Source organism: Oryx dammah, unplaced genomic scaffold (assembly GCF_014754425.2).
Source record: "Oryx dammah isolate SB20612 unplaced genomic scaffold, SCBI_Odam_1.1 HiC_scaffold_25, whole genome shotgun sequence".
Lineage (NCBI taxonomy): Eukaryota > Metazoa > Chordata > Mammalia > Artiodactyla > Bovidae > Oryx > Oryx dammah.
The window spans coordinates 24,124,574-24,131,136 of record NW_024070209.1 but is presented as its reverse complement, the minus strand read 5'-3'; positions in this window follow the sequence as shown (position 1 = coordinate 24,131,136).

Sequence of the window (6,563 nt, the reverse complement as noted above, 5' to 3'; positions counted from 1 at the left end):
ATTCTTTTCCGTTGTGGCTTATTATAAGATAGTGAATTTAGTCCCCTGTGCTATACAGAAGGACCTTGTTGTTTATCCATTCTATATATAATAGTTTGCACCTGCTAGTCCCAAACTCCCCATCTGACCCTTCCCCCTCACCTCTTCCTCTGGGCAACCACAGGTCTGTTTTCTTTTTCGAAGACAGGGATTTTTGTCCTTTTTATTCACTCCTGTATCCCTAGTGCCTGAACAGCTTGGCGAGGGTCTTCCTTCCTTGATTCATGCATGAGACATATTTGACTCTCTCTAAATGTGCCCAGTATGGTGCTGGTGAGCTGCAGCGAATGACCCCCAGAAGGGTGAGCTGAAGTATGCTGCTGCTGCTGCTGCTAAGTTAATTCAGTCGTGTCCGACTCTGTGCAACCCCATAGACGGCAGCCCACCAGGCTCTCCTATCCCTGGGATTCTCCAGGTAAGAACACTGGAGTGTGTTGCCATTTCCTTCTCCAATGCATGAAAGTGAAAAGTGAAAGTGAAGTCGCTCAGTCGTGTCTGACTCCTAGCGACCGCATGGACTGCAGCCTACCAGGCTCCTCCGTCCATGAGATTTTCCAGGCAAGAGTAGTGGAGTGGGTTGCCATTGCCTTCTCCAGAGCTGAAGTCTAATCATCATCATTTTCAGGTACTTGCTGCAGATTTTGGAATCACATTCAAAACCTAATGCATTAGAATTTCCACAGGTGGATGCTGCATTTTAGCAAGGATGTTTGGTGATTTGATGAGCACTATAGTTAGAAACCACATCTAGGCAATCTGGAATACACAGAACACGCCTCCTTCATCAATAGAAGACTGAAGTACCAGGAATCAATGCAGAGAGACCAGTCAGGAGGCTGTAGTTATAGTCTAGCTCAGAGACAAAAGCACTTTTGAATAAGGGTTGAAAGCATAGATAGGGAGAAGTGGATGGATTCAGGGGATGTTCAGGAGCTGAAATCTTGAGATGAATTGCATATGGCAGATGAAGGAGAGGACGTATCAAGAATGAGCTCTATGGCCCAAGCGCATAGATGAAGGTGCCATCATTCAGATGAGGGACCCTGGAATAAGACTTAATTTAGGGATAAGATTATAAGTTTAGTCTTACATGTATTGAATGTAAGGTGCTTTTGGCAATTGGGGAGGAAATGTCAAGTCAGCAGTTATTTGCCTAGGCAAGGGGATTTCCAAAGCCAGTCATCTGAAAACATGATGTTCAGAATGGAAGTAGTCAGCTTTCAGCTAAGCAAGAAAACTGAGATCAAAGGAGTTTATGTGCACTACCTCAGCATGTTTACCTGCCAAGTTAAAAAAATATGCAAACATATATATAGTTTCCATTGTGAGAGACAAATAAAGTAATGGAACCAAAAATAAAATTACATGTGCCCTGAACGTAATTATGCTAGGTTAAAAAAAATAGTCAGGAACTATACAACTGTGAAATGCATGTGTAGCTCTTAGTGAAAGATTTAAATCTTGCTGACACCAATATGAAATGATGGGTTGTGATTCATAGGGAAGGTAATGTGATTTCTGCAGATGGGCTCTGACCTTGGGCTCCCCAGCTGGAGCGCAGAGAGTGGTTCTAATTGAATCAACACTGGGCTGGGTGGGGGTGGGGCAGAGAAACAACGTCTACTAGGACTGTGGGAAGAACAATCTCAATGGAGTTAAACAGAAGGAAAAAACAGGTCAACAGACAAAAAGTGGTTCACACAGGAAAAAGGAGTTTAGAAAAGCAAGATGTGTCCGGCTTCTCCAGCATGGGCCCAGGGGAGGGAAACATAAAATGTGAAGATTGGGAGCGGCCTAGTGACCAGAGGATGTTCATTGTTTTGCAGGGTAAGGGATGTTTCACAGATGTCTCCTAAGCTAAAGGGAACTATCACCTTAACTGCCCTTTGTTTTTTAAATATTTATTTATTTGGCTGTGCTGGGTCTTAGTTGCAGTACGTGGGATCTTAGATCTTCATTGCAATATGTGGAATCTAGTTCCCTGACCAGGGATTGAACAGGGACCTCCTAAAGTGGTGGGTTTGCTGTCTTAGCCGCTGGACCACCAGGGAAGTCCCTGCCCTTTGTTTTGATTTTGGGCTGGCAGAAAAGTTTTCTGGTGCATACTTCTACTTAAATAAAGAACATTTTTTTAAGCACAGTAGAGAACATTGTTCTAAGCCCTTTAATACATTTTCTCATTTGATCTTTACAATAACTAATGCTTTTGGTCACTATTATTATCTGGATATTACAGAGAATAGAATGGAGGTAGAGAGGCTAATTCATTTCCCCAACATCACATAGGTAGTAAATGAGAGCTGGAATTGGAACCTAGGCTACTGGACCCTGAGGTCCCTGACTCTGAACCACTTCCTTGTCCTTAAATACCTAGTTGGTGATTTTGGTTGGAGATTTAAGTATTCTGATTCCAGGTGAGGGAGTGAGGGGGTCAATCCCATATTAACTGAATAAATCAACGCTCTAGTTTTCATAGCTCCTTCTGTGAATTTTGCTAATCTGAGTTTGCTACTGAGGGATCAGTAGAACAACTAGTTTCTGTCCTGAAAGGCATGGGCCAGAGCTGGAATGTGGTCTCTAACCTAATAGCTGTTTCTGGCAGCTCATTCAGTGCCTAACTTGTGGATGGAGAATCTTTTGTTGAGGAACTGAATGGAGTGGGGGCATCGCCTGAGGGACTCTGAGAGATCTCCAGGCAGCACCCTGGCTAATGGCCCCTAAACAAAAGGTGATACTATTTTTGACAATCTTTAGCAAATTTTCAGTACTGAGAATTGCAAGCTTTTCCTGTCAATTGCAAGCTCAGACTGGCTAACATTTATTAATACAACTCCATACTTGTGTTTGAAATATAATTATGGAAGAAAAAAAAAAAATCAACTCCCAGATGTAAATTGAACCAAAAATGCACACAGAATGTAGAGCAAGGCCAGGCCCTTCAGTGTAATCAGTTTTGGGGAGGAAAGTTTCTAAATGCCTTCTTTCCCACTGCTACCCTCCCCTACCAAAGGTTTCAAATGGAAGGAAAGTAGATGTTTTACAAACTCTAAGTCTTGAATGGCTACAAATGTCTGTAATTTGGAGTCATTTTTTTGGAGGCTATGTTTCTATACTGCCATCTGGAATGATAAACTTGTGGAAAAGAAAGGTTCCCAGCTTCAGTGTCTCCAAAATGCCGTGTGAACACCGGGTGATGCCTGAAGGCAGCGTTAAACACTCCTAAATGATACAGAGTTCTTTACTATTTTAATATTATTGTTATTTTTCAACTTTTAAGGTTTTTTTTTTTTTTCTTTTTTGAATCCATGCCTCCTGCAATGGAAGCTTGGAGTCTTAACCACTAGACCGCCAGGGAAGTCCCAACTTTTAAGTTTTGAAATAATTATAGAGTCACAGGAAGTTGCAGAAACATGTACAAAGGCTCATGTGTCTTTTACCCAGTTTCCCCAGAGATGAATCTTGGATATTATTTTTAATTAAATAGAGAAAATTAAAAAGTGGCTCAAACCCTTCTGTGGCAAGCTTTCAGAAGACTGAATTTACACTTTAAAGGTCACATTGATTTCAACAAGGGAGGAAAACTATTTTTTTTTTTTTTGACCTGGTAAACTAATTTGAGGAGGTTTAAAATGCATTTGGACATTTTATTTCTTTTCTTTTAAGAATGTAGAAATTGGTCCAAGTGAAATCCATGCTCCTCTTACTTACAGCCATGTGTAATCTGAGCCCGGACCACTGCTCCAGCCTCATTTCCAACTCTTCCTCCATTGTTTTCAGGGTTCTCAATGCATCACGTTAGCAATTAGAAGATGTCAGCTCCTGTAACAAAAAGTTTGTTTAAAAAAAAACTCTGGAGTAGTCATTAAAATTTCAGTGATTTGGGACCAAATGAATTTGCAGGTATTTTCAGTAATATAAATAACTTTCATTTATGGTAACTAAGAAATTCATGGAGAATTTCATGAGAAGGGAAATTACTAACTTATTGTGTTTATATGTGTCACTTACTTCCTCTGCCCTGCCCTCTGATGAATGCAATAGAAGAGGAGAAATTATTTTAGCCATTTAAGTCACATTTGTATCTCCCATATTTTTGGAAAGAAATGACAAGCATTTGGCAGCTGAAATGCAATAGAGGAGAGGGAAATTATTTTAGCCTTTTAAGTCACATTTGTGTTTCCCATATTTCTGGGAAAAAAAAATGGCAAAGCATTTGCGAGCCCTTCTTTGGGATAAGGGACATTTTATGCAAAGCTTTTTTCTTATCACGCTCTTTTGTCCATCTCTCTCATAAAATAATTTACTAACTTGAAATCTCAAAATTTTCTTGAAACTTCAACTGATTCTAAGAGAAGAATCAGTGGGATATCTGTAGAATTTACCCATGTAAATTCTAAGGACTCCTATTAGAGGTAAAACTATCACACAGATTGATTGTGATACTTCATAATTTCACAGAAGAGAAATCTTAAATGCTTGTTTAAAAATATCCATCAGTAATAAAAGATAACCTTACTTTTTACAGAGACTTTTGGAGAGTCTGACATCTAGTTCCTCAAAATCACAAGATATTTAAAAACCTCTAAGTGATTGGTAACTACCCAAATGCCCAAAATAGGTAAATTGTGGCTTATTCATAAAAGGAATATTATACAGCAATGTGAACGCAATTGTGTACTTGAAAAATTATAGATGACTCACAAATATAATGCTTAGCAAAAAGACCAGATGCAAAAGAGTATGTATCGGTTGATTACATTTATATAAAGTTTTAAAATAGGTAAAACTGATTAGCGGTGTTGAAAGTCAACTGTTGGTGCGTAGCATGGGGTAGGTATTAAGAGAACAGGAGAGGGATAGAAAAAAGGCTGACGCTTCAATACTTTGGCCACCTGATACGAAGAGGTGACTCACTGGAAAAGACCCTGATGCTGGGAAAGATTGAGGGCAGGAGGAGAAAAGGGAGACAGAGGAGGAGAAAAGGGAGACAGGATGAGACGGCTGGATGGCATCACCTACTTGATGGACATGAGTTTGAGCAAGCTTTGGGAGATGGTGAAGGACAGGGAAGCCTGGTGTGCTGCAGTCCATGAGGTCGCAAGGAGTCAGACACAACCGAACAGCAAGAAAGAAACCTGGGGTGCTAGGAATGTCCTGTTTCTTGATGTTGGCTACCTGGTGTGTTTGATTTGTGAAAACTGAGCAAGCTACATACTTAATTTTTTCACTTTCACCATGTACAATCCCATAAAATGTTAGAAAAAAAAAGTCAGTAAGTACAGTGGGATTATGGTAGAGCCTGGGTCGCTGGCAGGCACCGCAGCATCCTTCACTCCAGACATGATGGCGGCCTGCATTCAATTCTGTCTCAGACAGGGTGGCATATGGTGGGGAGGTAGGGCAGGCTCCATGGAGACAGCAGAGATGGTCTCTAATTATACTTTTCCTTTTAGAAAAAGGAATTTTTTTTCTTTTTCCAAAAGAAGGATTTTAAATGATAGTTCATGGAAGAACCTCCTTGATGTCATCTTACCCTTGGAATACTTTTCTCACCGGCAAATCCGTGTGACTACACCCACACACACACATCCTTAGCTCAGCATCACACTACCTGATAGGGAGGGGTGGTGACAGCCAGAAGGCTTGGAGTATCACAAAACTGGCTTCAGACTTGGGCACTGCTTCTCACCTCACCTGGGACCCTGAGCAGGGTCTGCTCACTAAGCCTCAATATCCACTTAGCAGGTTGACACTGAGAACTAGATAAGGCCTCGAAAGGGATATATATTGTCCCAGGACACTCTCCAACAGGTGAAAGGCATTCGCAGAGTCCTTCCTTACATTATCTCTAATTTTCCACCTGCACGGTAGGCATTTTTATTTTGCAAATGAGGAAACAGCTCACATGGAGCAAGATCACACCTACTGAGTGGCAGAGAGGACCTGAATTCCAAGCGCCTGATTTCTCCGATAGGTTGCCTCCGACTCTGTGCCAACAGCTGCCCATTCTGCTGTGGCTCCAGGACCCCTGGAGATGAGCTCCCTGGATCTCTGATTATTTCGTTTTCTTATTTTCGTTCCTACATAGTAAGTGCTCCATAAAATGATAATTGTTAGTAATCAGGTAGGAGGAATAGGATGATTAATATGAACAGAGAGCATGGTGTATAAGGATAATAAATTCTGTTTCAAAGTGTAGATGTGAGACTCAAAATGTGGGCCAGAACTCCCACCACAGAACCCGGTGCCCAGTAGGGGCAAAAATGTAAACCATTTGTTCCTCTTCTCACCAGCTATCTCCGTGTCCATCCAGCACTTGGGGCCTCCTTCAATCTCATTATCAAGTTCCCCTAGACAGATCATGGCACATGGCTGTCTGGCTCAGCAGGCAACCATGAGAGGGTCTTGTGAACACATGGGGAGAGGGGCCTGAAGGCCTGCTGACCTTGGGCATACCCAGTGAGAGGCACAGCCCAGCTGGCTTACTCTGCCCACTGGTGCCTGTCTCTCTCTGCTCAGATATC